This window comes from Pinus tabuliformis, chromosome 2_1 (genome assembly GCF_031772625.1).
Source record: "Pinus tabuliformis cultivar Carrire ecotype Pingquan chromosome 2_1, CPIR1, whole genome shotgun sequence".
NCBI lineage: Eukaryota > Viridiplantae > Streptophyta > Pinopsida > Pinales > Pinaceae > Pinus > Pinus tabuliformis.
In genome coordinates, this window is record NC_142299.1 from 339,514,429 (window position 1) to 339,524,860 (window position 10,432).

Here is a 10,432-nt window from a genome sequence, read left to right on the forward strand (position 1 = left end):
ATAATATATATACCCTTTATAATGGTTTTGAACATACCTGAATAAAGTAAAAACAAAGATTCATTTTTAGTATGAGTATGTGACATATTGATAAACTTATAATATGTATACCCTTTATAATGGTTTTGAGAAGTTGTCTGAAAAAATCAACTATTTATAAAAATTAGATGTAAATTAGTCATTTACTATTTAAAAGTCCTTGAATTATTCATGGTTGTCAATATTTAACTATATGTGAATATGGTTGTCCATGATAACCATGGAGGAGCATTGTGTCCATGGTTAACCATTGTTGAGGTGGTTTAAGGATGGATGAATATGGTTATGTTGTTGCTCATTATTGGTCATGATTGATTTTATTTGACCATGGTTAATCATGGATGAACATGGTTGGCCAGGGGTGACTATGGGCTAATGTGGTTGAGTATAGTTGTTAATGTTTAACTATAGATGGACATGTTTGATAATATTGAGTATAGTTGGTAATGGTTGAACATTATTGAGTTTGATTGATCATTATTGAGGTGGATTGACCATAGTTGACTATTGTATAGTTTGATCATTATGGGTTTTGTTTGACCATCGTTGTCAACATGTAATTATAGATATATATAATTGACCATGTTGACTATGGTTGATTGTGTTTCCCATGTCAACCATCAATAACCATAGCTAAATATGATTGAACATGTTAACGATGTTATACTATAGTTATCACCCCATTGATATACCCTACATATATCTCATCAATAGAAGTAGAATTGATTATGTTGGGATTTTGAAAAAATATTTGTTTTTGTGCAAAATAAAACCTAATAAAACTTTAAATTTACAAATTTTATATTAATATAGCTTTAACACAATAAAATAAATAATATTATATTATATTAAAAATATATTAGTAAAATAAATTTTATAATTATGTAAAAGTTAAATAATTACATTAATGATTATTATTATGTTTTTTCTTTATGAAAATATCATTATTAAATTATTATAGCTTTATGATTATTAAAAATATATTTTATAATAAAATGAAAAATATAATATTAGAATTATATTAAGAATTATTTTGTAAAAATTGAATTATTTAATTGTTGAAACTAGATTATCAAATATATTTGTGGATTTTGTATATGATTTACCAAAACTTAAAAAAATGCGACACATTAAAATATGCGGATTACAATCTGCAAGGCTTTGTACTTTCCTAGGTTGAGCGTGGGTAATACAATCTGCAAGGCTTTGTACTTTCCTAGGTTGAGCGTGGGTAAATTAAACGATAAATGGAGTTATGCTTGCTTAGGAAATTAAAAATTAACATAATTTTATTAGATGGTTTCTTCCGATGGTATATAAGTCAAGTTTTCTTTGTCACCTCCGCTTAATTATTAGCACAACTCTTCAGGTTCAGAATTAATAAATAGGCACTTGACTTGTTCTATTTTGGATGGAAGGTTCTATTTTGGATGGTTTCTTCCAATAGTGAATCAAGTCAAGTTTTCTTTGTCACCTGCCCTTAATTAATAAGCACTTTGACTTGTTTTATTTTGGTTTTGAACGACGAGTCTCTTAAAACTTCTTCAAGACGAAAAATGGGATCGATAGGAAAGTAATGTTGATGTTGATTAGAGAGTTGATAAAAGGGGAATGATGAATGAGAATTCAATTTGCCATGTTATTTTTTGCTTGCATTCTTAAAATATGTTTTCCCATTGTACTTGGTAAAACTAATCAGCTTTAACGAGAAAGGCAACCTGATATCATCCATGACATCAGGGGTAATATGAAGATCCTTGATTGACTGGTTGGAATGGAGGTTGGTGCTCATTTTATATCCTTGTAGTGTAAGTCATGGCAGTGATCAATACTTATCCTTATAGTGTAAGTCATGGCAGTGATCAATACTTCCTGAGATCATTTTCAGTATACATAATCCTTAAACTTTGCAGTGAACTTAAATATTTTGATTTTTAAGTTCATGGAAAAAACGATCAACTTACGTCCATTTATAAATATATAAATATAAAATATAAAATAATAATTTTATATAATAAATGGAATTTAAATCATATATTATATATATATATATATATATATATATATATATAGATATAGATAGATATAGATATATATAATTTTATAATATAAAATAATATTTTTATATAATAAATGAAATTTAAATAATTTTCTTAAAATATAATTTCAAGTTTACTCTAATATAATAAAATTGAAATTGGCTATGATAGAAATAAAGTGATTTTCATCCTCAGGTTCGTATTCTCACAAAGATGGTGGAATATTTTCTATCCATTTTAATGTTATTATTATTTAGTTTTTTTTCCACTTTTTAACAATGATTCACATTGTTTATCCATAATACAAAAATTGAAATTTTGAGAAGAGAAAAAGGGACTAACTTTTTGATGTATCAATTTCATGAAACCACTTTATTCTGCACTCCTTAACAATTATGATTAGCCTTTTCATTTGTTTGATGATTTTCTTCATCATTTTCCTCTTCTTTAACTAGGAAAGTTTTCATAAGGAATGAACTCATGCATGAGGACACATATTTTATAAAAAAAATTGATGTTGAGGTACATTGAATTTTGTTGTTCATCAAAGCTTTATAAGGACCCTCTTCCATGCATTATTAGGTGCACATATGATCATTTTTTCATTCATTACTAAACAGTCCCTATAATTTAACACATTTTCTATTTTTAAGGTTTTTCATTTTTAGCATGAATTTTTTGAGTAGAGGTGCCCATAAAATGATGTGGCATTGAATGTAGATTTATTGAATGTAAATTTATTGGATGATAATATGGAATTCCACAATATTAATTTAATTCCATATTCACCTGCCTTTTAAAAAATGTCACCTGCCTTTTAAATCATGTAAGTTTTGCTTCTGGTATTTTATTGATATATCACTAATTCGTAATGGAAGTTTGGTATTCTGTTTATAGTTATGATACGGCAATGAATGGAAAAACAAGGATGAATGCAAACACATTGATTTACATGTAATTTTAAAAAATTTACATATTTAGAAAAGATGGAAGTTATATGTTTGACACGTGAATACGACATAGTTCAATATTTAACAAACAATAAGCAAAGGTATATAACGCACTCAGTTATGATTGACATATGCAAAGGTTTATTTTTTGTTGACATGTTTGGTGGCTCTAACATTGAAATGCTAACTCGGCAAGCAATATGTAACTACTGCCCACCACCTTATATGCACTTATCAGAGTGAAAACTCGTAAAATTTAACACGTCTTGCTTCTTAAAACTCCATAAGATTTAAGACCTCTTATTTCTGAGAATCCCAAGTTAAAATGGCTCCAACCTGAAATAAATCCATATATCTAGAACTGATTCAAAATGCCCACAAATGCTCATTAGCATTCCGAAAAAGCCTACAACGAGACAGACATAATGTTTGATCCTGCATCAACCCTTCTCTTATTCGATGGGCGAAATGACAATCTTTCCTCTGGCTCGCCCGCTTTCTAGATGTTTAAAGGCCTCTATAACATCAGAGAATGAATACGGGCTCTTTGGATCGATCACTGCTTTCAATTTCCCACTTTCTATGTACAGCTGCAGCTTCTCCAGGTTATGGGCTCTGAGTTTTAACATGGAGAATTCAGCCCTGGGATGAGGATGAAACGAACCTATGTCCACAACTTTGGCTTCTTCTTTGGCCACCACATGAGACGGCCGACTCCCCTGCACATTAAATAAAACATTTCCATTACTAGATTACATCATGTTTGCACTAAAGCTATGCGAAGCAAAAGAAATGAGTGACTCACAGATAAAAATCAGACTTTGAATTAAATTGAAGGAGTTGCAGCTCACAGGTGTGTACACCACCTGGAGACTGCACTCAAACAAAGAGGAGACTCTCTCTCTCTCGTTCACTCTACCTTGCATCAAAATGAATATTACAAATTAAATACATCACTGAAAATTAGGTAGTTGTAAACAACCTCCTACATTCTAGGAACAACTGCTAAACTAAGAAGATGCGTTACAACCACATAACCATTTCTCCATTATTTTTAACTCCCCCCTTAATGGAGAAAGGGTTATTTTTCACACCTAACATCCCTCTAAATAACTCAAACTTTACTCGCCCTAGAGGCTTAGTAAAAATATCAGCTAAATTACCACAAGTGTTACAATAATCCACACATATTTCTTTAAACTGTAGAGTGTCAATATGTTTAGTATTTTTATGGAAAATTGGATTGTATGCAAGCTTTATTGTGCTCTGGTTGTCAGTTTTGATGCTAGTTGCTTCCTTTTGTCCTTCGCCTGCATCATTGAGCAATCTTCTCAACCAGATGGCTTCGCATGTAGCTGCACACAACACCTGGTACTCTGCTTCACATGATGATAATGCTACAATATTTTGCTTTTTGCTACTCCACGAAATAACCCCGGATCCAATACTAAATGCATAACTTGTGATGGATCTACGATCATCCAGGTTGCCTGCCCAATCAGAGTCTGAATAACCTGCTAAAGTAACATCAGAAATGTCAGTTTATAAAATACCATAATTACAAGTACCACTAAGGTACCTCAACACACATTTTGTTGCATTCCAGTGACTGTCAAGTGGTCTGGACATAAACTGGCTCAACACGCTAACAGAATATGCCAGATCAGGTCTAGTTGTCGTGAGATATATCAGACTTCCCACTAGTTGTCTATACAAAGTGGCATCCACCTGTTTTGTGCCATCATCACTGCTTAACTTGAGATTCTGCTGCAATGGTGTTGCTGTTGTTTTGCATTGTTCCATTCTGAATCTTTCCAACATGGTTCTGGCATATTTTCCTTGAGTTAGAAAAGTTTGACCAGATTCTTTCCACACCTCCAATCCTAGGCAATAATGAAGATCACCAAGGTCTTTCATTTCAAATACCTGTGACATTTGCTGCTTGATTTCTTTCATCAAATTATTTGCATTTCCTGTTATGATCATGTCATCCACATACAAAGAAATCAAAATGATTTTCCTCTGTTTATTTATCTTGGTATAGAGGTCTGGATCGTTGAGGCTCCTATGAAGGCTATGCTGTATAAAAAATGAATCAATTTTGTCATACCATGACCTGAGTGCTTGTTTCAAACCATAAATGCAATTTACACACTAAATGCTCTTGCCCCTTTTTCACAAAACCAGGAGACTGTACTAAATATATTTCTTCCTTTAATTCTCCATTCAGAAATGCAGATTTAACATCTAACTGGTGTAGCTTCCATTTATGTTTTGTTGCTAAAGAGATTAGCATTCTAATTGTATTTAGTTTAGCTATAGGGGCAAAGGTGTCGTCGAAATCTATTCCTTCTTGTTGTGAATAACCCTTTTCTACCAGTCTAACTTTGAATTTTTCTACACTCCCATCTGCATTTATCTTAGGTTTATACAGCGACTTACATCCTATAGGGGTTTTTCCTTCTAGCAACTCAACTAAATCCCAAGTATGGTTTCTATATATTGATTCCATTTCCTCATGCATTGCAGCCCTCCATTCATCTGATTTACTTGCTTCTTCATAGTTTGAAGGTTCTACAATGTTTAAAATTTTGGACATTAAAGCATAGTCTTTCAATTTTGCAGGTAGTCTAGTCTTCCTACCTGATCTTCTCGGTAGAGGACTTACCTCAACTCTATCTGTTTCAACACTTTCCGGGCCTGCATCATCACTTATTACACTATCTGCTGCTATTTCTTCCTGTTTCTGCTCCTGCTCCTGCTCTTCATCTTCTTCACTGTTCAGTTCTATCAGCAATGGAATGTGGTTGTCGTTGTTAGAGTCTTCCTTTCCATATTCAGTCTGTTCATGAAAAATAACATCTCTGCTTGCAAACACTTTATGAGTCACATGATTATATAACTTGTATGCCTTATACTCTGTGCCATATCCAACAAATATACATTTAAAGGCTTTGGGGTCTAGCTTTTTCTTATCTACTTTCGGTATATGAGCATAAGCTTTAGATCCAAATATTCTTAAATGACCGACTACTGGTTTGAGTCCAAACAATGCTTCAAAGGGGGTTTTGAAGCCTAGACATTTGGTGGGACTCCTATTCTTTAAATAAACAATAGTGTTAATAGCTTCTGCCCAAAGACCATTAGATAGACCCTTACCTTGAAGCATACTTCTCGCGCACTCCACAAGGGTCATATTCTTATGTTTTGCTACTCCATTCTGCTGTGGAGTGTGTGGCACTGTGAATTGTTGTATAATCCCATGTTGCTTGCAGAAGTTCACGAACTCGCCTAACCTGTATTCTCCCCCTTGGTCCGAGCGGAGAATCTTTATCTTCTTTCCTGTTTGGTTCTCTATCATAGATTTAAATTCTTTAAAGTACCGAAAGCCCTGACTCTTTTTGCTTAAAAAATACACCCAAGAAAACCTAGTGCAATCATCTGTAAACAACAGAAAGTAATATGCACCTCCTAAAGACCTAGTATGCATAGGTCCACAAATATCTGTATGCACTAATTCTAGGATGTTTCTTTCTTTTCTGTTGACATGCAAAGGGAATTCTTCTCTATGCATCTTCCCTAATGCACATCCATCACATTCCAACTTGATATTATGAAAAGCAGGAAGTCCATCGACCATACCTTTCTTTTTAATAAGATGAGGTCTTGTAAATTGAGATGTCCAAATCTCTGATGCTAGAGATTTTCAACTGTTGAACCAGCTGCAACCATTGCTTGTCATGGCATACTCCTTGCATCCAATATGTACAAATTCCCCACGTGCACCCCTGTTGCAACTGTTTCCAACTGGCTATCCTGATTGACACAACCATTCTTGAAGAATTGCACCTGCATGTCCTGGTCTGTAATCATTGAGACAGAGATCAAATTCTTTTTAATTCCTGGAACATATAATACATTTTAAATATGTTTAATGTCGCCACTAGGTAGCTTCACAGGAATATCTCCACATCCTTTGATCTCATACCCACTATCATCTCCTAAATAAATTTTTGATCAACATGCAGATTCTTCAAGAAATTCAAAACAATCCTTCTTACCGGTCATATGCGAGGATGCACCAGAGTCGACGTACGATATATTATCCTCATCTCCTTTTTATGCTGAAAGGGCAGAATCGACTGTGAATAGTCGAAGATCATGGCTGTGGTCCTCCTCTTCTCCAGCAAAACACCCCTGATGTTTCTTTTGTTTGCTTCTTCTTTCATCCGCTTGCCTCTTATAACATTCTTTAATCTAGTGACCAGGTTTCCCACAGTAAAAACATCTCTTAACATAATTATTAGTCATACCTCTGAATGATCTCTTTTGAAAAGAGTTGGCTCCTTTCTGCTGCTGCTGCTATGGTTGCTGGTGCTAGTGCTGGTGCTGGTGCTGGTGCTGCTTTCCTCTGTACTATCGCCTCTTCGCCATCAGAGCAAGGTCATTTCTCTGAGTTTCCAGATTCTGTTGTCTCTCTTCCTCCTGGAGCAGAATTGCTGTCAGCTCATCAAAAGAAGGGGCTTTCTCCCTCGCTGACAACCCTGAGATGATTGTTTGATATTCATCGGTCATTCTGTTCAATGTGAGTGTAACCAGATCTGAGTTTGATACCTTCTCTCCAATGGCTCCCAATTTGTCACTCAGATCCTTGACTCTGGCCATGAATCCAGCAACAGATTCATTCTCGTCCATCTCAATGCAAACAATTTTCCATTGAGTGCCAGAACATGATTTGTGTTCTGTGTCTCGTACAAATTCTTGATTGTTGTCCATATATCCGCGGCCGACTTGCAATCTCTAATATGGGGGATAATATTGTCTTTGACAGACATCTTCATTATGACTTTCACTTTCGTTTCTCTCTTATCCCAGTCCTGTTCTTGGGTCGTTGTTCCAGATCTCTGTTCATTTCCCAAGATGATCGACCATGCATTCGCACTCTCGAGCAAAGTTTGCATTTTGAACTTCCAGTTGGAGAAGTTCGTTCCATCGAGCTTGCCAGACTTGTGGAGGTATGATTCTAAACCATTGTTCATTTTTTCCCAACTGAACACTCCAATTGGCCACCACCGGGCAAGTCCGATCTGCTACCACCGAACAGATCAGGAACTTCACTGTGCCACCACTGGGCAAGTTCGATCTGCTGCCACCGAACAGATCAGGGAATTCACTGTGCCACCACCGGGCAAAACCGGTCTGCTACCACCGAACAGATCAACAAACAAGCTCCAACACACCACCAACAGGCAAAGGCGATCTGCTTCCACCGAACAGATCGAGGAGCTGCACAACGCCACCACCGGACAAAAAACCGATTTTCTTCCACCGAGCAGATCACAGAGCTCTGATTCGCCACCACTGGGCAGGTCCGATCTGCTACCACTGAGCGGATCACGAAACCCCAATTGGCCACCACCGGGCAGGTCCGATCTGCTACCTCCTAGCGGATTAAGGAACCCCAACTCGCCACCACCAGGCAAATCAAATCTGCTGCCACCGAGCAGAAATCTCCATGTGCCACCACCGAGCAAGACTGATCTACAAAAGATTGTAGATTTCCCAAAGAGAAGGAGGTTGGCACTTCTATGTAGTCAAAGGCGCTTCTTCACATCTAAAATTCCACGCCAAAAGAAAATCGGTGTGAGGAAAATTTACTCGCGCGCTTTCTAGCTATAATTCCGTGCCAATGGCCCTTTCTGGTGCGCTGGCATGCTTATCCCGCGCGATTTTCCTTTAAAAATCCGCGCCAGCCGCTTGTTCTGCTTTCTGATGGTGCGACTGTTAGCAAAAATTCCACGCCCGCTGCTTCTTCTTCTGCAAAATTGCGCTCCAACCCTTCCTTCGGCTCAGAGATGATCAGTAATCTGATGCCTTTCGCTCCAGGTGTTACTGCAGTTCCACCTGATCACACAGATACATTTACATGCTCTTCTACCACTACAGATATGTAACTAATGATACATCCCTAAAAAAAATTTAAGGCTATCTCTACCCTAAGCTCTGATACCAAGATAAAAATTAGACTTTGAATTAAATTGAAGGAGTTGTAGCTCACAGGTGTGTACACCACCTAGATACTGCACTCAAACAAAGAGGAGACTCTCTCTCTCGTTCACTCTACCTTGCATCAAAATGAATACTACAAATCAAATACATCACTGAAAATTAGGTAGTTGTAAACAACCTCCTAAATTCTAGGAACAACTCCTAAACTAAGAAGATGCGTTACAACCACATAACCATTTCTCCATTATTTTTAACTTTGACCTATGGTGTCGTATACGAAATCGAATTTCTCGGAGATTTGATCGTAACTCTGCTTTGTATAATCGATGACCACATCTACCCCCAGGCTTTTAACGAAGTCAAGCTTCCAAGTGCTAGCCGTGGAAACAATCCTTGACGCCCCATACACATGCTTTTCCAACTGAATAGCGAGGCTACCCACTCTGCCGGCTCCTCCCACTATGAACATGCTTTGCCCCTTCTCAAATTTCACTATATCGAATGCCTGCTGAGCAGTCTGTATTGCAACCGGCAAACTCATTGCGTCCTCGAACGATAAATTAGTGCGCTTAGCTGCCACCAGGTGTTCCTCCACTAGGGTGTACTGGGAAAGTGTCCCCAATTGCTTTGGCCTGCCCGCTGTGAAGTCCTGAACGTCGGTGTAGACCTCGTCACCATTCTTGAACTTCGAAAGGCCATCGCCAACTTCCACTACCACTCCAGCTGCATCACAACCCAGCACAGCCTGCGTAGCACAAACGAAGCATGGAAAATTACACAAAGGAATAAACAACCGATAGATATATCATTGATGGAGTAGCTTATGTTAAAGCAAAAGCAAAACAAGTGAATACCGGAAAGTCGGAATCGTTGGTTTTGAATAAGCCCTCCCGTTTCTTGAAATCGACGGGATTCAGCGTGACAGCTCAGACTTTAACTAAAATCTGGCCTAGCCCCGGCTTTGGCACTGGGAATTCACCGAACTCCAAAACGTCTATGGATCCATATTCTTTGTAGAACCATGCTTTGTGCATTTCAGTCATATCTTCTTTCAACCTGTGTTCCTTCCCTTTTGTCTCACTCTGATCGGCGAACCAGATAGTGGGTAATTCACTGACTCCTGTGATGCGGTGGGTGAGTATTTATAGCGATTAATGAAGTGCATGCAGCTCTGCATATTTACTGACATTGTTACAAGCGAAATACATTTCATGTAGATGGAAAACACTCCAGCCATCGTCGAAAGTGAAATACATTGCATGTAGATGGAAAACACTCCAGCCGTCGTCGATGGAAACTCCTATTTCCACCTTTATAGCATTCTAAATGCTATCTGACATGCGAGGGGAATAGCCATGGAGTGCCCTCTCCACGCTCGCCCTCTCTCTCCACGTG

At 37.1% G+C, this 10,432-nt stretch overlaps 1 pseudogene; it reads right to left on the bottom strand.

Moving 5' to 3' along the window:
* Positions 1-3,434: 3,434 nt before the first annotated feature.
* LOC149200234 (2-methylene-furan-3-one reductase-like) lies at positions 3,435-10,126 on the bottom strand (annotated as a pseudogene).
* Positions 10,127-10,432: the final 306 nt, after the last annotated feature.